This window comes from Choloepus didactylus, chromosome 1, assembly GCF_015220235.1.
Source record: "Choloepus didactylus isolate mChoDid1 chromosome 1, mChoDid1.pri, whole genome shotgun sequence".
Lineage (NCBI taxonomy): Eukaryota > Metazoa > Chordata > Mammalia > Pilosa > Megalonychidae > Choloepus > Choloepus didactylus.
Genome location: NC_051307.1, coordinates 168,056,265 through 168,081,007, shown reverse-complemented (window position 1 = coordinate 168,081,007; position 24,743 = coordinate 168,056,265). Strand labels below are relative to the sequence as shown.

Below are 24,743 nucleotides of genomic sequence, written 5' to 3'. Positions count from 1 at the left end.
ATGCTGCCGGACTGCACTGGGGTGCATGGGAGAGGATTGGGAGGGTGTCCTGACCCCTGGGGAAGTCGAGGCCTCACGTCTGCGGCCTGCCTGCCTTTCCTCTCCAAGGCTGTCACTGCTGTGTGCCTGGTGTGGCCAGGACACTGTCACTCACTTCAGCCTCCCCTTTCTTTGCAATAGCTAAGGAGAAACATTTGGGGCTTACTTTTTCATTTTAAATGTTTTTCCTCAAATGCTCCCAGGTAGGGTTGCAGGCAGGGCAGGCCTGAGGTAGGAGAAGGATCTGGGATCTGAGCCCTTCTTCATGGTGGTTAGGAGAGGAATTTAGGGAATCCTGGCAGGAAGGAGAATGGAGAGGTGGAAATTATCCTTGGTATCAGGTCTCCTTCAGCGAAATATTTCCTCTGCACACTTAATTTTACAAAGTTGGATGGATTCAAGACAGGTGGGGCGTGGTCGGTGTGGGGGATGGTTTGCTGCACATTCTCTTGTTGCCCCTACACCCTCCAGCCAACAGCATCTGCCTGGTGCCTTCCTCCTTTCCAGCCCCTCTACAGCCCCTTTCCTTGTGTGTTGTGTGCTAAAGGTTCAAATGTATCCGCACAAACAACTCCACCTCTTTATCGTTTTTCACTCCTTTCAGAATATGGCTTTTGTTCGTCATTGAGGCCTTCGTCTGTCCTCTCCTGCTGGTTCCTCTTTACTTTTAAAGATCATGCCATTTCCTAGAACTGCTCTCTAGGCCTTTCGTTTCCACTGCAGACTCACCCTCACCCTCACCCCCTTCCTCCTCAAACCCCATACCATAAATATTCTAGAAGTCGATATAGGGTCTGGAGCAAATCACAGAGGTAGTGACCCCTCAGCATGCTTTTTGCCTCGTTTAGTTTTGCGAGTGCTGATGTTCTACACCCATTTTTATGCACACTCAGAAATGACTAGAAGTTACACTAGCATTTTAAAGAGGGTTGCAGGAAAAAAAAATATGCAGGTTGGTGGCTTAGGCCGAGAAATTAAAGCCACATATGAAAATCGAACCATATGGATATAGAGCTAGAGTGATTTTCAGACATAAGGGTGAATTTATGGGACTTGAAGACCTGTCATGCTTGATAACAATTCGGGAGCTGGTTAGAATTATTAAGGGTCATTAATACCGATGATGACAACAGTGAGTCTAGCAGCTGTCATATATTGAGCAGCTACAAATTCCAGGCTGTGGTCTAGTGCTTTGTATGCATTTTGTCATTTAATCATCATGCCAGCCCAATGAGATAGGCATTATCTTCTTTCTGTACAGACGAAATTGAGGTACATAAGGGCCCACAACTCACCCCAGGTCCAACAGCTAGTGAGGGGTTGTGCTGACTTTTTTTTTGTTTGTTTTTGTTTTTGTTTTTGTTTTTGCTTTCGCTCTCCAACTTGGTTCTTTTTTTTTTTTTTTTTAATTCAGTTTTATTGAAATACATTCACACACCATACAATCATCCATGATATACAATCCACTGTCCACAGTATGATAACATAGTTATGCGTTCATCACCACAATCTATCTCTGAACATTTTCCTTACATCAGAAAGAACCAGAACAAGAATAAAAAATAAAAGTGAAAAAAGAACACCCAAATCATCCCCCCATCCCACCCCATTTGTCCTTTAGTTTTTATCCCCTTTCCTCCACTCATCCATACACTAGATAAAGGGGGTGTGATCCACAAGGTCTTCACAATCACACTGTCACCCCTTGTAATCTACATTATTATATAATTGTCTTCAGGAGTCCAGACTGCTGGGTTGGAGTTTGGTAGTTTCAGGTATTTACTTCTAGCTATTCCAATACATTAAAGCCTAAGAGGTGTTATCTATATAGTGCATAAGAATGTCCACCAGAGTGACCTCTCGACTCCATTTGGAATCTCTCAGCCACTGAAACTATTTCGTCTCATTTTGCATCCCCCCTTTGGTCAAGAAGATACTCTCAGTCCCATGATGCCGGGTCCACATTCATCCCTGGGAGTCATACTCTGCGTTGCCAGGGAGATTTATACCTCTGGGAGTTGGGTCCCACGTAGGGGGGAGGGCAGCGAGTTCACCTGTCGAGATGGCTCAGTTAGAGAGAGAGAGGGCCACATCTGAGCAACAAAGAGGTACTCAGGGGGAGACTCTTAGGCACCATTACATACAACTTTAGACTCTCCTTTGTGGTAATGAGCTTCATAAGGGCAAGTCCTGTGCTGACTTTTGAACCCAGGTAATCCAGCTCCGGGAGCTGGACTTTTGCTAGTACATCACCCCAAGTCTCTGCCTTAGCCAGATTCGAGGAATCATAGATTTCGATCTTGCAGTTCCAGATTTCTGCTATTTGCCTAATAGGATCTGCATCATTTAAAATTAAAATAAACCTTACTGCAGTTATAAGAAGGTAATAATAGTACTCACTTCTTACTAATAGGTGGGAATTCAGAATATCATGGAGACACACACCACACTCCCAAATGCACCAGGCAAGGAAGCCCAGAAAGGGAGAAATCTGTGTTACACTGAAATATTGAAAGCACACAGATGCAGTTATTAAATGTGTGAGGGAGAACTTGCGTTTCTGGAGTGTAACATAAATCATTTGGAAAATCCAGTACAAAGCACTCCCAGGGATTCAGCAAAACTGACTGGAGGGTCCAATATCTATTGATATTTCCGATATGAATAATCTCAGCCGGAATGGTTCAGTTGCCTCATTTTGTTAGAGCACTGATTTGCAGCCCAAGATTCTCAGCCACGTGGGGCAAGAGGTCTGTCTCAGATTTTAAACCTGCAAACACTGTAGGGGCAGGGAAAGGTTGAGAGCCAAGTTGTTCAGAGTATTAAACACCTCAGAACTGGTGTGATTGTGTTACTAGAGATTCTTGAAGAGCAAGATCTCAGAGACCAAAACATCAAATGTGAAGGGAGTAAAAAGTTTTGCTTTTTTCCTCCAATTTGGGCAAGAGTGACAACTAGTAAAAAGCAAAGATTTAATATGCTTGAAGGAAGGTTACTCATTTGATCCCACACTGTAAATATTTTGGCAGCTCTTCCCATTCCTCAGTGTTACAGATATATTTTGGGAAACGAAATAACCTTACTCATAGCTGCAGCTAAAGGAAACTTAATAAGGAGTTAAATTGGCAACCTTAATAAAAGTGGAGAAGGGATCATGTGTTTTGGATTGTAATAAAATGCATCTATTTAAAGCAAAAGATTCTAGAACATTGCTGTCCAATAGAAATAAATGTGAGCCATGTATTTAATTTTCTAGTTGCCATAGTAAAAAATAAAAATAGGTAAGTTAATTATAATGATATATTTCATCTAACTCATTATATTCAAATATTATCATTTCAACATGTAAGCAATATAAAATTATTATTGAGATAATTTACATTTTTTTCATACTAACTCTTAGAAATTTATTGTGCATTTTACTCGCACACTCCATATCAATTTGGACTAGTCACATTTCACATGCTCAATAGCCACATGTAGCTTGTGATTACCAAATTGGACAGCACACTTCTAGAAGGAACTCGTATTTTCTGTTGTTAAAAAAAAAAAAAAAAAAATTCCCCCAGCATTTAGTTTTGAAAAATGTCAAAGCTGTAAAAAAGTTGAAAGAATAGTACAGAGAACCCCTGTATACTCTTTGCTTCATTCACTATTGATTATTAATATTTTACCACATTTGCTTTGTCTCCCTCCATGTTTTACTGAATCATTTGAAAGTTGCAGATGAAATGACACTTTAACCTTAAACCCTTCAACACTCATCTCCTGAAGAAGAACATATTCTCCTATATAACCATAATAACGTGTTATACCCAAGACATTTAACATTGATTTAATACCATATTTAATACCAATTTGAATGAGACAGCCCATATTCAGATTGCCCTAATTGTCCCCAAAATGTCTCCTTCTAGGTGATTTTTTTTTTTTTTTTAATTCAGGATCTAGTCAGAGTTCACTTCTGCCTTTGGTTGACATATCCTTTCAGTCTCCTTTAATTAGAGCAGTCTACCCTCCATTTTTTTTTTCTTTTTCATGATCTTGTCTTGTAAGAGTCAAGGCCACTTGTCTGGCTGAATGTTCCACATTCTGGATCTGTCCATTGGTTCCCTCTTACTGAAATTCAGGTTAAACATTCCTGGAAAGAACCCTCCTTAGATGATGTTGTGTCTGTCCTTTATTAGGAGCCTTTTTGGGAGTGGGTCGGGGCTGGGTATTAGGAGCCTTTGGGGTGGGGGTCAGGGTTGGGTAGCATTCTCTTTGAATTAATTGCTTGGGGTTTTGAGTAACCTATTATTGACATTTTTCAGCTTTATCATGCCTTGGAATTCCATGTTTTCCATGATTATTCCTTTTCTTGGTTTTCCTCGAACCTCCTGGCCTCTCTTCCTTGGCCCTTGCCCACCCGTTAACTGACAGTGCTCTCTAGTGCTGTGTGCGTGGGACCCTCTTCTCCTTTCATGCCACCCTTGGGAGAGCATGAGTGTCCATGGCCTTGGTTACCATCCATAGATGGTTACTCCCAGACCAGTCCAGCCACTGGCCTATCGGGCATCTGAACTGGACTCCCCACAGGCATCTCAAGGTTGGCATGTCTGGAGTGACTCGGAGAAACTTGCTTTGCTTCCCACATTGTCTCCTTCTCTCATGGTGAATGTTTTGAATGTTGCCATCATCCATTCAGGCATTTAAAAAGGTTATTTAATTATGCCATGCCTGCCCCCTCGAAATCTTCTAGGGACCCACGGTAAGGTGGTGGTGACACAAGCAGGGAGTGCAGGCCCTTTGGCTGTAGATAACAGAAATAAGCACTTCTCTGCACACCTATTAGGGGCTCTCAGACTAGCCATGGGGATGTGATAGAAGCTTCCCAGGCCCTCGAGTCTCCAGTCGGCACTCGATGACTAGTAACAGTACTTGATTGGGGTGGCCATCCTGTTCTCAAGGGCTCTTACCTTTCCTCATCTCTTTCAAATGTTTGGAGACTCTGGCCAGAGTGAGTTAACTGGAAACAAACTTGGCATATTCCTAAGATTTTACTGAATGACTGGGAATATCAGTTAGCCATGGTTGTGTGGGAAAAAAAAAAAAAGCAAAAAACAAAACCATTTCCATACTTAGTGACTTAAAGCTATAACCATTTATTTTTGCTGATGAGTCTTTGGCTCGGTTCTGCCAATCTTGGCTGGGCTTGCAATAGTCTCTGTGGTCAGCAGGTGGGATGGCTGGGGACCTGCTGGTCTACCAAGGCCCCTGCTGAGATGAATTGACTCTCCTCCGTGTGATCTCCCACCCTCTAACAGGCTAGCCCCGGCTTGATCTGTCTTTGTTCTTGCAGTTGCAGGAGTCCAAAATAGAAGGCAGAAATATACCAGTGTTTTCCAAACCTCTGCTTGCATCAGGATGTCTCATTGGCCAAAAGCAAGCCACATGGCTAAGCCCAGTCAATGTGGGGGCACTACCAGGAGGCACGGATAGAGGCACTGTGAAAAATCGGGGCCCTCAACACAGTCACTCTGCCACACTAGAGGTGTGCCATCCTCCTAGGCTCTAAGCCTGCCTGCCTATCCCATTGAGGATTAAATCCACACTTCTCATGGGCAGCCTTTAGTGATCTGCCAGCTTTTGTCTCACTGCTCTATCGTGTAGTCAGACTTCTTGCTTTCTCCCAACATGTCTCTTTTCCTTCTTTGTACCTCCTGTTCCCTCTGTTTCAGACACCCCTGCCTTCCTTGCCTAGATGACTCCTGCTCAGCTCCAAGGTTCAGCTCAAGTCACTGCCTCTAGGAAGCCCTCCCAGACTGCCCCTACCCCTGGCACCCAGGCCTACTCCTGTCACTGTGCCACTGCACAACTTACATTGCACTGAGGTTGCTGCTTTACTTTTTGGCCTCCCAGTCTGGACGCTGAGCTTCTTGAGGTCACAGACTAAGCCTTTAATCACTAGCCCAAAGTGCTTGGAGCTCAGCAATGAAGAACGAATCGTTATGAAGGAGAAGATGTGTAACAGAGAAAAGAAGGAAAGAAACAAGGGTGGAGAAAAAAGGAAGAAAGGAAAGAAAATGTTACAGAAAACATAAGATTATTTGTAAGCATGTACAATCTCTTAAGACCATACTTCCAGTGGCCTGTTTCAATAAATTATCTTAGCAAGTCAGAAGAGTTGTTTCTCCTGCCTTTTTGAAATCATCTTTCCCTCTTTATGCCAACTGTCATTAATAGAAGGCATTTTTCTGGGTGTAAATACAAATGATTTTTACCTCATTTCTTCTCTCTTATATTATTTGGAAGAACATCCCCTTGTCCATTTGCTCTCACCTAATTGTTCTATTTGATTTCATTCTCAAACTTTTTCCTCTTCCACTGGAATAGATGAGGAGGCAGCTGGGAGGAACAGACATATGTGCCTAGACCCCAAGCACCACTAAGGACCCCATTTTTATAGTGGGAAACAAAATACCTCTTAAAATCAGCTTCCTGAAGCATCATAGACACTGTCACTTACATGGAGAGTACTGATGACAATTTTGCATGCAAATTGGCTGGTAAAGCCTGGAGCTGCTCAATGCGTGTGTACAATTTTCTATTTCCATGCACCGGTTGGGGAATTTGTGCATGAACACGGTAATTGCCCATGCAAAGCTGAAAATGCAGGTGTGGAAGCCTTTTTTAGAGCACGGAAACTGTCTGGCCCTGTTCTCAGTTGACTGGGTTTTTTTTTTTTAAATCATTGATGATATCATACACAAAAGAGTATTACTGTTAAATTGTATTTATAGTGTGTAGGTCATTTTTGTAAGTCTTATGAATTGTTTATGTGACTGTGCAAGTTACTATACTGTGTATCTCACTACAGCAAGGAAAAGCAGAATCCACTGATGTGAATTTGCTGGTGTGTCTGGGGATTGTGCCTTTCAGCCTACAAACAGGCTTTTCTTTTGGGTAGAAGTTGTGCTAAGCCCCACAAGAGTGGAAATTATTCTGTCATAAGCCTCTTGAAATAAATCTTGCACATGGTAAATTTTTACGTTTTCCAATAGTTTCCATAGTATATTATTTTTTGCTGTTAGATTCAAATTTTTTTAAAATTCCCCTAAAGACTTTATTGATATACCAATGTGAAATTCTGTTATATATTTGAAACTCTGATGATAATAACTCGAGATAAAAATAATTGATAATATTATCTTGTGTCCTGTATAGACAACAAACTTAAGTGTGCTCGTGCCTTAGTGGCATCACACTTCTCAGGAAATTTATTTTTTCCATTTTATGCTGTTTGGGGTCAAGATTCCAAGCCACTTCTTGTATACAACCGAGGTCTTTGTCCTGTCATTATTTGGCTACCTCTGCATGGTGAAATATTTGCATTCTTCCTTCGCGTTCGTTGTCATATCAGCCTTTGATTTTTCCACTGGCAGATTTTCACATTTGTGAATTATTGTGACTTTTACCTTCTCTTTCCTTGCTCTCGTATCTGCTGCTCACACAGTGAGGCTTAGGAAAGGAAAGGTGGTGACATGGATGTGAGGTTTCCTCTCTCCTTGTTGGAGGTTGAGACGAAAGGTTGCACGAGAGCTGATGCTTTGGTTAAAAGAAGGTTTCCAAATTTCCTCTGAGTTGGACTGTGGCTGACATTTTCTGAGACTGATTATGGTTCTTCTGTCTTGATCTCCTGGCTGACTTACTTTAGGACCTAGGGTATGTGGGGACCTTAGAGTTAGCCACCTCCCCCAGAGCAGCCGCAGGTGTTGGTTTGCATTTGTCTTTTCTTTGATGGAAAAAGTGCTAGTGTCTTCACGACGTGGTCCGTGGCAGTATCAATAGAGAATTTCTTTAATTAACAATGGTTAATGAGCCTTCTCCAGTCACTCTGGGTTGGCCAGTTTGTTGATGAATAAACCCAGCATGAGCTCTGGCCTGGTGTAACTTATTTACTGGAGGAAGCAGGAAAAAAAAATAAATGAATAATTTGTGTAATTGAAAGTTGTGATAGACGCTGTGAAGCAAATGAATGGTAAGTAATGGTATAGAACAGTGCTGACCACTAGAAAATATACTGGGAGCCACATAGGTCACTTAAAGTTTTCTAGTTGCCGTATTTAAGAAGGCAAAAAGAAACAGGTGATGTTAATTTTAATAACATATTGTATTTGACCCAAATATATCCAAATATTATCATTTCAATGTGTTATCAATATGCAAAACTTCTTGCTGAGATATTTTACATTCCTTTTTGATGCTAAAGCTTTGAAATCTGATGTGCATTTTATACTCACAATGGATCTCAGTTCGGAGTAGCCATGTTTTGGCTGCTCGTTGCTCCAAGTGGCTAGTGCCTGTGGTCTTGGACAGGTGAAGAGCTGTGTGTGTGTGTGTGTGTGTGTGTGTGTGAGAGAGAGAGAGAGAGAGAGAGAGAGAGAGAGAGAGAGAGAGAGAGAGAGTTAGTGGGGGGTGGCGGCTCATAATTGGGTGTGTGGATAAAGACAGCCTCCCTTCCTCTCCTTTTTCCCCCTTTACTACCTTTCTTTCTCTTCCCTGATTTTTTTTAGGCCCATGGACTTTAGAGGATAATCCATCCCTGACTTTGACTGTTGAGAAACTCAACCATGTTAGCCTACTCTAATGGTATTCTTGTATAGTTTTTTCTAATGTTATTTATTTTTGTCATTTTGGAATGAAATAATACAAGCCAGTAATTTAAAAAATAGTTGATGATCTCTCCTTGCCTCCACCTCCTTCCCAGCCCCGTGATTTAATAATATTAGCCCCCTAGTGTGTCTCCACCCATACCCGTCTCCACACCATTAGACATGTTTATAGGGTTTTGTTTGGTATTTATAAAAATGGGCACATACAATGTATGCATGTGCTTTTCTCTGCATCATGCTTTTCTCAATTTATCATGGATTTCCATCCCTCCAGGTCAGAGCTATGGATCCAACTCATTTTTAAAATTCCTGCCTAATAGTCTGTGATTTGGATGAGCCGTGGTTGATTCAGCTGTTCTGCTGATGATGGACTTGATTGCGTGGATGTGGGGAATAAACATGGTGCTTGGTTGTTTTCAGACTTGCAAGATGGACCGTGTCCTTTCTACTTCTGAAGAGCTGGTGGCCTGCCAACCTCCTGAAGGGGCTTTTCCCCATGGTGGGTTGATGAGTGGGTGGAGGGGGGGGTAGCGCGTGGACTCCTGGGTGAGAATGTGTTCGCAGGCTCCATACCTGTTCCCTATTTCAGGCACTCCTTTCAGTGTGTTTTCTGCTTTTAACACAACTGTCAGTAGGGTGTCAGAGAAATCATACTACTAGGTGAAACTGAGATTCCCCAAATGCTCCTTGTAAAAATGCATTATTTTTCTGATATAACTGTTCTAAGAGCTTGGCCAAAATGGCATTATATTTTCAATACTGATTTCTTTTATAGGAAGTCTTGAGACTACCATAGAAACCCTCACAGAGTCCTATTTACATTCTAAATAGTTTAATTTCCATATTGTTTGTACATATTCATTAATGACTTGTCTTTGATGCAATCAGTTTATTCTGCTCTCAATACCAAAAGAGAACTACAGAGAGTGTTGGCTATCATACTCAATTAGGAATATGACATAAAATCTTGAAAACTAGTATCCCTTTGGACTCATGCTAAGCCTTCCTTGGATTTGGTGTGGATGAGTTTGGTTAGCAATTCTGAAGACTTGGTGATCCTCTGTGTCTTCCCTTTTCTCTAAAAAGTACTTTTAAGTATATGAAATATTTTATTAATGCTTCGAGATTCAGCTGATTGCTTTTCCTATTTGAGTACCCTACTGCTAAATCTAAGCAGCGTGGGGCCTAGTGTTTCTTGAAAAGTCTTCTTGATGAATCTTAGCTGGTGTCTTCTCCGAAAAAAAACAGACTGGCGAGAAGAGTGAGGATGCATCTTTTGGGTTTGATCAGAGGGTACAGTCAATGGGAATGATTCAGGCACTCTCCGCAAATACTCAGACACTGAATTTTTTACAGTACAGTGTTTTGTGTGTGTGTGTGTGTGTGTGTAATTCAGTGACTGTTTTGACCCATTTGAAATGACAAGCAAGCCAATAACAATTTGACTCCCCTGTTGTCATGGCAGCTCAGTGCTTCACAACCATTTGTGGCCTGGTTGTCTCAGTACTCATCCTCAGTACTCATTTGATGAGCCTTCTGTTGGTTTGCCAGTTGCTCCTTGATTGACCTGCAGAATCCTAGGTTTATATAAGCTTAGAGAAATGCTTGTAGTTTTACTGAGATGTCCCTGTGTGGTTATCCATGATTTAGTTAAAGGTATTAAGAGTAGTGCTTTGTGAAAGCAGATCAGTGGTTGCCAGGGGCTGGGGGAGGGGAGAATGGGGAGCACCTGCCTAATGGGTATGGGGTTTCCTTTAGAGGTAATGAAAATGTTGTTATGTTTTGTTTTGTTTATTAACAAAGTTGTGGGTTTACAGAAAAATCATGCATAAAATACAGGGTCCCCCTATACCACCCCATTATTAATGTCTTGATTAGTGTGATACATTTGTTACAATCGATGAAAACCCACTATTTAGATTGTACATATGTTACTAGGATAAAAATTTTTAAATCATGGGACTGTGCAATACAAGCAGTGAACCCTAAGGTAAACCATGGACTATGGTTAATAGATGACAATGTTTTGGAACCAATAAGAGGTGTTGGTTGTGCAATATCGCACACCAGTAAATGAATTGTTTGCTATAATATTAAATTTCACCTCAATTAAGAATTTAAAAAGTTAGTGTTTTAATGATTTGGTCTCCTGAGCCTGGATATGTTTTACTTTTAAGTTTCATAAACATGAATTCTTTTGATGAGGTGACAGAAATCTGACTTTCAAAAGCCTTAAAGTGAAAGTTTTAACTTGTCCCACAGATTTGGAAATGACACATACAGAAGACATGGGCTGCAAGCATTATTTTAAAAATTGAATTCCTATTCTTACCTATACAGTGAAAAACCTCACATTGTAAAATAGTTGATTTTAATGTTTTGCTAAATTGGATTTATTGCAGAGTGATGTTATAGAAATAGTGGTCATCAAGGAACTTAAAAAAAAAAAAGATTTGGTTGAACAGTGACAGTATCAGCTTCACCTGTGAGGAAAATCGCTCCCTCCCCCCCCTCCCCCCTCCCTCTCGTTTCACTCCCTGCTATTGACAGATCCATTAGTGAACGTAATTAGAAAAGCAATGTTGGACTTCGAATAATTAGGTTACAGTCACAAATGATTGCTGGACAAAATGATAGAAGCTGTTGCAGTTCAGCCTGCTGTTGCTTGCTTGATAGAGTTAAATAAAATGTGCCTTTGCTGTATGAAGTGGCTTCTTTCTTGTGTTTGGAGCTGGTACTTTTCCAGTAATAAAGTTTGAAATAGCAAAGATGTAGCTTTGGCTCTTCCCCAGATGTCTGAGGGGCTTCGTTTCCAGGGAATAAATAGGGCTGCAGAATGTTTTTAATAAACCAAACATAGTCATAGCAAAAAGAAAACCTTCATTATCCCAGGAGTGTTAAGAAATATGTGGTTTTGTGGATTATGTTTGTTCCCTTGTTTTCATTCCTTTCTTTATTTTTCTTCTTTTTTTTTTGACTCTTGAAATAATGGTTTGTTTATTTACATGGAGTTATTTATTCTGAAAGTAAAATAAAACATTTATTTCAAAAGACCTTTGGGCTCTCATGCCACCCAAAATACCTTTGCAGCAGTCATTTCTATTATTTTGATTAAAAAAAAAAAAAGTGTAAGTTATGGGTAACTGAGTCAGGAAAAAAATAAGATTTCCAAGGTATTCAAAGTGTAATTCTGTCCATGTGGTTCTGAACTCTTTGTTCATCTCTACATCAATGTAGAAAAGAGAGGAATTAGGAAATAGAGCCTAGTGTCAAATACTTACAAATGTGAACTTGAATGCTTTGTTATAAATTGTCATGATGTGGGAATGAATGAAATTACATGGTCTTCCATATGTAATCACTGATGCCTCCGCAGTGCCTCCACGGTGCTACGATCAGGGATAAGAAGGAGTTAAGTCTTCTGTCCCTCCACGTGTATTCAGAGCCCATCCAGAGTCAGCAACCTGCCAGGTCTGGGCTTTGGGCAGTAAGACTTTAAAACTAAAATTAGAATTACTTAAATTCAAATCCAGATTTAAGGATTAGGAGATTTTTCTATGAGGATCAATATTTCTGACCTCTTGAGAATGAAAATTAGGAGTTCTGGCCCCATCGGACCATCCTCACGAGGGGGCAAGATGCTGCCCCCTTGGGCAGGGTGTGTGGAACTTTGGTGTTCCCCGTTGTCCCTCTGGACTGTGTCTCAATTATTTTACCTACCTGCCCCCAGGGTCCCCGTTCCTGGCCTTGGGATCTGTGCCAGGCTCTCTGCCAAGTCTGGATTTGGGATGAAACCCAGGCCCTGCCCAGGCTGGGGGAGAAGCCAGCTAGAGAACTGGCCTTTGCACCCGAGTGGACAGAGTCCCCACACAGGGAGCTCCAGCCTGTACAGAGCTTGCAGTCTGACAAGTGTAGATAAAAACTACAGAGCATGACAGGTTAGAGAGCACAGAGAAAAGTAACAGTGGCTAAGACAGCGTCATCAGTGTCCTTCATCTTCACGATATGAAGAATTATAATTGGAAATTGTAACTTATGATGATGTGGCTTATGTTGCACAGTCCTGCAGCAGGCTCCTGGTAAAAGCCCAGAAAGACAAAATAATTTCCAAATAACTCACACCAATTTCCTTGTAGTGTTCCTCTGGGATGAAGGGTACCCATCTTCTCCAGAAATACTTCTTAACACAACACTTTGACTCCCCTCTAGCTGCGCTGGCATCTCTTCCCTAGAACTTTCCCACAAAACTCCCCTGGCGGATGCTGAGAGCAGGCTGAGCCAGAACCCCCTCTGGTGTAGGAGCAGGTGGAAGGCTGGGGCCCTCAGACAGTGGGGTTTTTATCTTGCATGCTGGCACCAGGTGATTTTCCTGCCTCTCTTTCCATTTCTCCACCCATCTGTCTATCCACCCACCCACACATGTGGTGGTTCCTTTCTGACTCTGGTCTGAGAGAATTCTTTCAGTGTATGTTGAAGACATATTTATGGATAACACAATGTCACCTGCTTGATCAGTAGCTGGTATCTTAGCCTTCAAATTGAAATAATAAAATTATTGCATTTTAAATTTGAAAACTCTTTCGGAATTGCCTATCCAAGGTTTTCATTTTATAAATGAGGGACCCAAGAGATGGGGAGGGAGTTATCAGACTTGTCCAGAATTGTGTAATTTGTAAATGAAATCAGACAAATATAATAAAACAAAAATTGGAGAGAGGATACTCTGAGGGGTGGAGTAAGAAACAGACTAAGAGGCTACATATCTGTTGTATAGCCATCCAGACAGATAAATCATTCTTTCATTTATTTTTCTGGTAAGAACATGGGGATTAGTTACTTTACAAGGACTATTTTTTTAAGGCTAAGATTCACAAAGAAATATGAAATTAAGGCCTCGAATCATATAAATAGGAGCCTGTTTTTCTATTGCAATAAGATTATTGAGATTCATTTTTATTTGTTTGTTTTTTTTTAACCATGAGGCTAAACTTACTTTGACAGCATGCATACCAAAAATTAAAGCCATAAAATTGCTGAGTTTTGACAGGAGATACATCTTGAGGTTTTTAAGATGAAAGTTTTAAAGGTATTATGTTTTATTTAGGGAGCATTTAACTATAATGTTGTTGACAAGGCTTATTTTTAGTGTGCTCATTTGGGATCTGGGTTTTCTCTGTGGAGGTTGAGGGGTGTGGATGAGAATGGGGAGAAGTTTTTTGGCCCCCAGCACCATATCATCATCACCACCCACTGCCGACTGTTCCCCCTGACCAGGCTCTGATCCACCACTGCTCTTGCCACTGAGTAGAATTGTACTGAGAGTTTTCATTTACACACAGATAATCCCCTTTGATTCTCACAACCACCATAATGTAGGACAGGCTGATGTTATCTCCATTTTATACAAGGGAACTGAGTGTTCACTCGCCCAAGGTTAACAGCCGGTAAGGGATGGAGCTGGTGTTGGAATCCCAAGGCTACTAAACACATTGACTGCTTTTATTTTTAATTATAGCCTGATGCATGAGGATACAAATATCTTGTATATTTTTTATAAATTATCAAAACCTTAGTAAAGGTTTATTTTGTCATAGCATTGAGAGTTTGAACAAAGCACATGAAAAGTTTAAAAAAGATGGAGCTGTACAGACTGGATGAGTTTGAGGGCTGATGTTTGATAACTCACAGCTGTTTTTTTTCCCCCGTTTTTAGAAAAGTTGTGAGTTTACAGAACAATCATGCTTAAGATACAAGATTCCTATACACCACCCCACCACCAGCACCTTGTATTGATGTGGAACTTTTGTTACAATTGATGATAGCACATTTTTATAGTTGGTCAATTAATTCAAGTCCTTGGAAGTTTAACTTAGGGTTCACTGTTTGTGTAGTATAGTTGCATGAATTTTTAAAAATTTTTATTCTGTCACCATATATACAATGTAACATTTCCCCTTTTAATCACATTCAGATATATATTTCAGTGCTGCTAATTGCGTTCACATGTTGGGATACCATCGCCACCATCTATTACCAAATCATTTCCATCGTTCCAGATAGAAACCCTGTACATTTTAAACGCTAACTTCCTATTCCCTCTCCCGACCCTGTCCCCTGGTAACCTATATTCTAGATTTGAACTCTACGAGTTTGCTTATTTTAATTGTTTCAAATCAATGAGATCATTCAGTATTTGTCCTTTTATGTCTGGCTTATTTCACTGAGTGTGATGTCTTCAAGGTTCATCCATGTTATCCCATGTATCAGGCCTTCATTTCTTTTTATGCTTGAATATTATTCCACTGTGTGTATACATCACATTTTGTTTATCCATTCATCGGTTGATGGACACTTGAGTTCCTTCCATCTTTTGGCAATTTTGAATAATGCCTCTATGAACACAGATGTGCAAGTATCTGTTCAATCCCTGCTTTCAGTTCTTTTAAGTATGTACGCAGTAGTGGGATTACCAAGTCTTATGGTAGTTCTATACTTAGCTTTTTGAGGAACTGCCAAATTGTCTTCCATGGAGCTGCACCATTTTATATTCCCACCATCAGTGAATGAGTGTTCCTATTTCTCTGCATCCTCGTCAACACTTGTTATTTTCCATTTTTTAAATAGCAGCCATTCTAATTGGTGTGCAATCCTGAGTAGTGTAATTGCCAGGTCATAAGGCAGCTCTATTCTTAGCTTCCTGAGGAACCATCAAATTGTCTCCACAGTGGCTGTACCATTTTACATTCTCACCAGCAGTGAATAAGTGTTCCAATTTCTCCACATCCTCTCCAACACTTGTAGTTTCCTGTTTGTTAATAGTGGCCATTCTAGTAGGTGTGAGATGATATCTTATTGTGTTTTTGATTTGCATTTCCCTAATAGCTAGTGAAGCTGAGCTTCTTTTCTTGTGCTTTTTAGCCATCTGTATCTCCTCTTTGGAAAAATGTCTATTCACGTCTTTTGCCCATTTTTAAAGTGGGTTGTTTCTCTTTTTATTGTTAAGCTATAAGATTTCTTTATATATTCTGAATATCAAACCCTTATTGGATATGTGGATTCCAAATATTTTCTTCCATTGAGTCAGTTGCCTTTTCACCCTTTTGACAAAGTCCTTTGAAACTTTGAAGTATTTGATTTTGAGGAGTTCCCATTAATCTATTTTTTCTTCCATAGCTTGTGCTTTGGGTGTCAAATCTAAGATATTGCCACCTACTACTAGGTCTTAAAGGTGTTTCCCTACATTTTCTTCCAGGAGTTTTATGGTACTGGATCTTATATTTAGGTCTTTGATCTATTTTGAATTAATTTTTGTATAGGGTGTGAGATAGAGGTCCTCCTTCATTCTTTTGGTTATGGATTTCCAGTTCTCCCAAAAAACATTTACTGAAGACACTATTCATTTCCCAGTTGAGTAGACTAATTGATTTTCTTATATTGAGTCACCCTTGCATACCTGGGATACAACCCACTTGATCATGGTGTATAATTCTTTTAATGTGCTGTTGGATTTGGTTTTTAAGTATTTTGTTGAGGATTTTTGCATCTATATTCATAAGAGAAATTAGCCTGTAATTTTCTTTTATTGTCATATATTTATCTGGCTTTTGTGTTAGGGTGATGTTGGCCTCAAAGAATGAGTTGGCCTCCTCTTCAGTTTTCTGTAAGAGTTTGAGCAGGATTGATATTAATTCTTCTTGGAATGATTGTTAGAATTCACCGGTGAAGCCATCTGGTCCTGGGCTTTCTTTGTTGGAAGGTTTTTGATGACTGATTGAATGTCTTTGCTTGTAATTGGTCTGTTGAGGTCTTCTATTTCTTGTAGAGTCAGTGTAGGTTACTTGTGTATTTCTTGAAATTTGTCCGTTTCCTCTAGATTGTAAACTTTGTTGACGTACAATTATTCATATTATCCTCTTATGATCCTTTTTATTTCTGTGGGGTCAGTGTTAGCGTCCCCGCTATGATTTCTGATTTTATTTATTTGCATCTTCTTTCTTTTTTTTTTTGTCAGTACAACTGATCTTTTCAAAGAACCAACTTTTGATTTTGTTAATTCTCTCTGTTGTTTTTTCATTCTCAATTTCATTTATTTCTGCTCGTTTCTCTCCTTTTGCTTGCTCTGGGGTTAGTTTGCTGTTCTTTTTCTAGTTCTTCTAGGTGTGCAGTTAGGTCTTTGATTTTAGCTTTTTCTTCTTTTTTACTGTAAGCATTTAGGGCTATAAATTTCCCTCGCTGCACTGCCTTTCCCATAAGTTTTGATATTTTGTTTTCTCATTTTGTTCATCTCAAGATATTTAATGATTTCCTTTGTGATTTCTTGTTTGACCCACTGATTGTTTAAGAAAGTGTTATTTTACTTACATATATTTGTGGATTTTCCAGTTCTCTGCCTGTTACTGATTTCTGGGTTCATTCCATTATGGTCAGAGAAGATGCATTGTATGATTTCAGTCTTGCTAAATTTAGAGACTGGTTTTATGACCCAACATGTGGTCTGTCCTGGGGAATGATCCATGTGCACTTGAGAAGAATGTATATCCTGCTCATTAGGTTGCAGTGTTCTGTATATGTCTGTTAGATCTAGTTCATTTAGCATATTATTCAAGTTCTCTGTTTCCTTATTGATCTTTTGTCTAGAGGTTCTATCTATGGATAAGAGTGGTGTATTGAAGTCTCCAACTATTATTGTAGAGATATCTATTTCTCCCTTTAGTTTTGCCAGTGTTTGCCTCATGTATTTTGGGGCACCGTGGTTAGGTGCATAAAAATATTTATGATAGTAATTTCTTCCTGATGGATTGCCTCTTTTGTTAATATATATTGTCCTTCTTTGTTTCTTATAGTAGCTTTTGACTTAAAGTCTATTTTGTCCAATATTAGTATAGCTACCCCAACTCTTGGGTTTTTGTTTTTTGTTTTTTTACTATTTACATGGAATATATTTTTCCATCCTTTCAATTTCAACCTATTTGTGTCTTTGGGTCTAAGTTGAGTCTCTTGTAAACAACATATAATTGATCATGTTTTTTTGGCCATTCCTCCAGTCTGTGTCTTTTGATTGAAGAATTTGATCCATTAATATTCAGTGTCATTACTGTGAAGGCAGTAATTAATTCAGCCATTTTGTCCTTTGGTTTTTATGTCATATCTTTTTTTTTCTCTCTTTCCCTTTATTGCAACCTCCTTTTCTGTAAAGTTTATCTTTTATAATGTATATGACTGACCCTGTTCTCATTTCTGTTTCTGTATATTTTTAAAATACTTTCTTTGTCTGTTACTCTGGGGTTTATATTACATAACCTACATCTATAACCTGGTAATTTAAAAAGATATTAACTTAGCATCAATAGCATACACATACTCTGCTCCTGTATCTGTGTTTCCCCTCTTCATGTTATTTTTGTCCCACTGTCCCACTTTATATTTTGCACGTCCTTTATCAGGAAATATGCCTTTTCTTGTCAATTGTATTCTGATTCTTATATGATCTAAAGAGTCAAGTTGTATATTGGGGATACAGTATTATTGGGTTTTGCATTTACCCTTTTAGTTACCCCTACTGTTGACCTTAATTACTTCATGCTACTTCAAGCCACTCTCTCCTGTCTTTTCTTTTCAACCTGCAGAACTTCCTTTAGTAATTCTTGTAGGGCAGGTCTCTTTTTCGCAGTTTCTCTCAGTTTCTGTCTATCTGTGAATATTTTGAACTCCCCTTCATTTTTGAAGGACAGTTCTGCTGGGTAAAGAATTTTTGGCTGGCAGTTTTTCTCTTTCAGTACCTTAAATATATCATACCACTGCCTTCTTGCCTCCGTGGTTTCTGATGAGAAATTGGAACTCACTCTGTTTAGGACTCCTTTGTACATAACATGTTGCTGTTCTTTTGCAGCTTTCAGAACTCTCTCCTTATCCTTTGTATTCAATAGTGTGAATAGATGTGATGGGGTGTGTTTTTCTTTGTGTTTATCCTGTTTTGTGTTATCTGGACTTCTTGGATGTGCATATTCATGTCTTTGGTAAGTTTGGGAAGTTCTCTGTCATTGTTTCTTTAAATATTCTTTCTGCCCCTTTCTCTCTTTCCTTTCTTTCTTGGACTCCTATAATGTGTATATTGGTGCACTTGATGGTGTACCAAGGTTTCTTAGACTACTCTACTTTCCTGATTCTTTTTACTTTCTGTTCCTCAGCCTGACTCATTTCAAGTGCCTTGCCTTGAAGTTCACCGATTCTTTCTTCTGCCAGCTCCAATGTGCTCTTGAAACCCTCCTGGGCATTTTTCATTTCCGTTATTGTGGTCTGCAACTCCAGTAGTTCTGGTTTGTTCCTTTTTAAAATTCCTGTGTCTTTACTAAGACTCTGATATTGCTCATTCATTGTTTTCCTGATATTCTTCAGTTCTTTTTCTTTATTTTCCTTCATCTCCTTGAGTGTTTTTAAGTTCTTTTTTTTAAAAGTTTTCCTCAGTATATTCATATTCTCATCTTCTTCATTGGTGTTTTCTTCCATTGGATGGACCATGATTTCTTGTTTCTTTGTTTGTCTGGTACTCTTATGCACACTGTATGTTTTAATATTTTTAAGTGTTTACTCTGATATTTATTTCCTGAGATGTCTATTTCTTTGTTTTGCAGCCGACTGGTGATAAGACAGAGACTTTCTTGAGCTTCAGCCCTCCCGTCAGAAGGTCTGCCCTAGGTGAAGGCAGTGTGCAGTTTTCTCTGTCTTTCTGGGCCTGTGTCTTGTCATGGGCTTTTGCTTGTTAGTTGTTTTCAGGAGTTTGGTTGTCCCCTCTGTTTCCCAGGGACAGACCTCCCTCTCCTGGGTGTTTGAAGCCAGCAGGCCTTTCTCCCAGACTGTCCGCCTCTATAATTTTTTACACTCCTTTCTTTGTCTCTAACTGCTTTTGCCTGGAGGGTAAAATTCTGGGAAGCGGCACACAGGAGAGGACTTTCCCAAGCAGTCTTTCCCAGCTAAAACAGGGCCAGGGACCCATAAAGGCGGTGTAGTTTGGCTCCAGCGTGCCCTGGGAGGGGCTCAGGAAGGGGCGCCAAGAGTTTCTCTGATGGCTCCCCAAAGCCAAGCTTCCCTGGCCTGCCCAGCAAGTGCAGCCCCTCAGCTAACTGTCCCTCATCATCCTGAGCAAGCCCAGCACACATCAGTCTCCACTATCCCTTCTCCAGGGAGGTTTGACGCAATGCCTGCCTCTGTCTTTTTCTGGGGTGAGTTGAACCAATAGCTGCCTTCAGAGCTGGGCCCCCACTGATCCGAATTTGCTAACTAAGAGTCCTGATCAGTGATCAGCCATGCCCACCCCTGTTCTTAGGGAAAAGGGTTTTTATGTCCCTTTCTGTCACCTGTGAGCTAACCAGAGACTCAACCCCAAGGCGACCTGCTGTGAGATGGCAGATGGGTGTCAGTAGCCACTGTGTGGAGAGAGCAATTTACTGTTCTTTACTGTAGTATATCAGCCTCTTCCTCCTGCTCTTCTCTGGATTTTTTTTTTTTTTTTTTTTTTACAGTGTTCTTTTGGGCTCCGGAGTTTCAAAATAATTGTTTCAGACAGTTACTGTTTTGTTGGGAGGACTGAGTCCTGAGCCCCCTACTCTACCATCTTCCCTGGCGGTAAATTCTTACCTGAATCCACAGCTGCTCTTTTTATACAGTTTTATCAAACAAGAGGGGATCTTAGTGTTATGTAGCATTCTTAGATTTGATATATGTCTTGAAATTGCCTTCTAGAAAGGTTTATAGCCCTACGAAAAGTCTATTCAGGTTTTTCAAATAAAAACAACCAGTGTCTGTGCCACATGTGGTTCCAGCCTTTTGGTTCTTTAGCTCCGTCATCTTTTTAGAGCAGAGGAAATCTACCCCTGGATCCATTGACACAACCTACATACAGACCTGCCCCAAACATTTTCAGGGCCCAGGATGAGTACACAAATGGAGGCCTTGGGGCCTGGGCCAAGGATTGGGGTGAGGTGAGTGAGGCAAGATTTTAAATAAAGACAGGGTTGGGAACAGTGCCATGCTGTGCCATATTGGAGCTTGAGGCAAAAGAAAAAAGCTGTTAATACTGATCCTGGTTTTAGTTAAAATTTTGTTCATTGTGGATATTTTTGCATTAATTTGTAAATTGCATTAAAATAGTTAGCTGAGTTTTGGCACCTCCTTAGATTTTGCACCTGAGGTGAGTACCTCCCTCGCCTAGCTCTAGTCTTTGGCATGGGGGTGGGCACATAAAGGCTGTCAGTCAGCCTTGGGAAGAAGCCTGCACAGGCCTCCAAAGTGGGCCTGGGCTATTGGGCAGGAAATTCCAGGATCCTGGCTGTGAGAGGAATGAGTTCTGAAAGTTGGGGTCCAGATCTCAGGTTGCACATACCCTGAGAGCCACAGTTTCCTACTGGTGGAGAGTAGAGTAGTTGAAGGAACTCCCTGGAGCAGTAGTTTTCAGCATCTGAATCTCCTAGAAGGCTTTTGAAAATAGATCTCTGAGCCTCACCTTCAAATTTGAATTTGGGAGGTCTGGGGTGGGGCCCAAGATTCTTTCTGAAGAGTTCCCAGGTGATACTGCAGCTCCTGGACTGGGAACCACATTTTGGAAGCTATAGCTCTGAAGGCGAGGTCCAGGGAAGGGGTCCCTCTTGCCTGGGTCTAAGGAGCTGCTTGGGAGACCTTTGACAGGTTTGATAGGTTTCTGTGCCTGGGGAATGCGGCGGGGCTCAGCATTCCCTATGAGTTTTCGCTTTAGAATTTTGTCTAGCAGTATATCCAGAACGTATCCTTCAAGGCAAAGATTGCATTCTTTTCTGCTTTCCTGGCCAGTCTTGTTGTTACTGTTATTAATGGAGGCTTCTCCAGGATGCTAGATGCTTGCTTTTGAGTGAATCATCACTGTGGACTTTTTTTTCCTGTAAATTCTTGCATGATGTATGGAAATGAGAGTTACAGTGTCTGATGTTATGTGGAATTCTTGAGTACTCCTAGATTTTGTTCTTAAATTTGTTTTTTAAATAACAGTATTTTTAAAAATATGTTAAAAATTTAAACAATTTTTTACATATGAAGAAGAATATAAAGACATCCCGTAAACCCTCCACCCACTTAAATGACTCTTTTGATGAAAATAGTACTGAATGTACAAAATTATGTAAAAACCACTTCTCTACCTTTCCCCTCCCTGCTTCAGCCCCTCTCTAATGTTGACATTTTTGCAATTATTTGCAGAAAAAAATATTTTTACTCTTACCTATCCTTCTATTATTTTTTTAACTCAAGAGTGATCGTATGGTAAACAGCCTTGGGCAACATGTTTTTTAACTTAGTAGTGTATCTTGGACATGTTTTCGTATCAGATTTCATCAATGGGGTGTCCCAGTGTTTGGTTCTCAATGATGAACTCTTTGGTTCCAGGTTTTGGCTCTTACAAACAACCCTCTAGTGAGTATCTTTGACATTATTATCTCAAAAAAACATTTATGAGTCCAGCCACATGAATAAAAACTCAGCAGTTGGGTTGCCAGACAAAGAGGGTGGCATTGTTAGGTTTGAAGGCAAATACCGTACTGCCTTCCGGAAAGATTCGTCCCTACCAACCTTGATGTACCTGCCTGATTCCCGAACGTCCTTGTCCATGGTGGATCTCATAAAAGTAAAAGAAACAAGCAAATGCTAGTATTCCAATTGCAATAAGAATTTAAAATAACTAGTAATAAACTGGTAAATGTGCAATATCTATGTGAAGAAAACTTTAATGTTCTCCTAAGGGACTCAAAAGAAGACTTGAGTAAATGGATGGCAACATGATGAAAATACACATTCTCCTTTAGATAAGCTAAAATTTGAACATGATATAATGAGAATACCAAGATGATTTTCTGGAGGGGGAAAGGGAAGCAAAAAGCTTATTTTAAAGACCATTTGGAAAAAACAAACAAGAATAGACAGGAAAATTCAGTAAATGAATAGGAAGATTGGAAGATTTAGGAATCAGCTTGACCAGATGTTAAAACTTAATATGAAACTTAAAATAGTTAAAATACTGTTCTACTGGTGCACAGAAAGATAGATTAATGTATCAGTCATAAACTTTTAAATACATTCAGGAATATATATTACATAATAAAGCTGACATCTCAAATCAATGAGGAAAAATGGATAAATCTGGTGGCAGGAATGTTGAATATTCACATTGCCTGCTTTAGACCAGATAAATTCCAAACAGATCAAAGATTTCTATGCAAACAATGAAGTACATGTAATATAAAAAATCCCAGGAGAATTGTTTTATAATCCCAGGTCTTTCTACTGTGACACAAAACTCAGAAGGCATAGAAGAAAAGATTGATAAATTCAACTTAATAAAAAATTCTTCACAGCATAAACCGCCTTATGCAGATTCAAAGGATACAAAAAATTGGGGAAAGATACTTACAACTAACATCACAAATAAGAGCTAAATTTCCTCATATGTTAAGGGTTCCTACAAACCAATAGGAAAAAAAGACCAATAACTCACAAAAGTAGGCGAAGGTTATTAATAGGAATTTCACGGAAAAAGAAAAAGAAAACATTTAAACATGAAATGCTTAATAAAAGAAATACAAATAACCTCACAGAAATGTTTCTTTTCACCTCTGAAATTTTCAAAGATCAGAAAATTTGGAAACACTCTTTTGGTAAGGGCATGGGAAAAGAAACATTTTTGTATGGTACTAATGGAAGGTAAGTCAGTATTACCTCTATGGAGAAAATCTGGCAATATCTGAAACCCCCAAATTCCACATGTCCATGTATGTGGAATCATGTAGTAACAGTATTTTTCATTACATTACTTATAGTTGTGTGGTACCTCACACAAAACATAATGCATCTGTGAAAAGAGAATGAATAATTCTGTGTATTGGTATGGAATGTTTGCTAAGAAGAGTATACTGTTAATTGATAAAGAGCCAGGTACATAATATTATGTGACCATTTGTGTAAAAGGTGGTGGGAGTGGTGATGGTGGTACATTATATAGACCTAGTTACATGTGTATGTTTTCAGAGATTGTTAACATGTATATAAAACTGTTCATATTGGTTGACTCTAGGGAAGAAACCTGTGAGGCAGGGGGACAGAGTTGGGATGGAGAATTTTCACTCTATGAACTTGTATATCTTTTGACTTTTGAAACCTTGTCTGCCCTTCTCAAATGATAAATAGATTTTAAAATCCAAATTTTAAAATAATTTGATAAGTGAAAAATATTTGCTTGTTATTTTGATATGCGTAATTCTAATGTTGAATTAATTTGAGTGTCTTTTCAAATATGGATTAACCTTTTCTGTTTTTTAGTCAATTACCTGTTCATATTCTTTGTTCATGTTTCTTTTTTTCTTTTTTTTTTTTTTTTTTTTTGAGGAGGGATGCTTTCTTTGCAGTTTAAGGAAAGTATTCCTTTAAATATCACAGAAATTTTGTTCTGGTTTGTTTCTTGACTTTGTTTAAGCTGTTTTTTGCTACCTGGCAATTTTATATTAGTATGTAGCCTTTTCTCCTCCCCTCTGCTCCCCCTCCTCTTCCTTCTCTTTCCCCTGTCCCCTCTTCCCCTTTCCCTTCCCAAGGGGTAGACATAACTTTTCAATTATGGTCCCTGAGGAGACTTTGACTCCAGATTGAAGACATCTGTTTTAGTTTCCTAGGCTGGTTAAAGCAGATACCATGAAATGGGTTGACTTAAATAATGAGAATTTATTAGCTTACAGTCTGAGGCCCAGAAAATGTCCAAATGAAGCCATCATCAAGGTGATGTTTTCTTCCAGAAGGCTGGCTGCTGGCAATCCTTGGCTCCTCTGCCACGTGGCAAGAACATGGTCTCTTTCCCTCTCTTGTGGGTTTCATTGCTTTTGGCTTCCATGGCTTTCTCCCTGTGTATTTATTCCACTTATAAAGCACTCCAGTAAGAGGATTAAGACCCAGCCTGAATGAGGTGGGTCACACCTTCAATGAAGTAGGCTCATCAAAAGATCCTACATAAATGGGTTTATACCCACAAAAATGGATTAGATT

The 24,743-nt window shown here is 39.6% G+C and overlaps 1 protein-coding gene across 1 annotated transcript in view; it reads left to right on the top strand.

Moving 5' to 3' along the window:
* RFTN1 (raftlin, lipid raft linker 1) overlaps positions 1–24,743 on the top strand; it is a 216,145-nt gene that overhangs the window by 65,228 nt on the left and 126,174 nt on the right. The window lies entirely within an intron of this gene.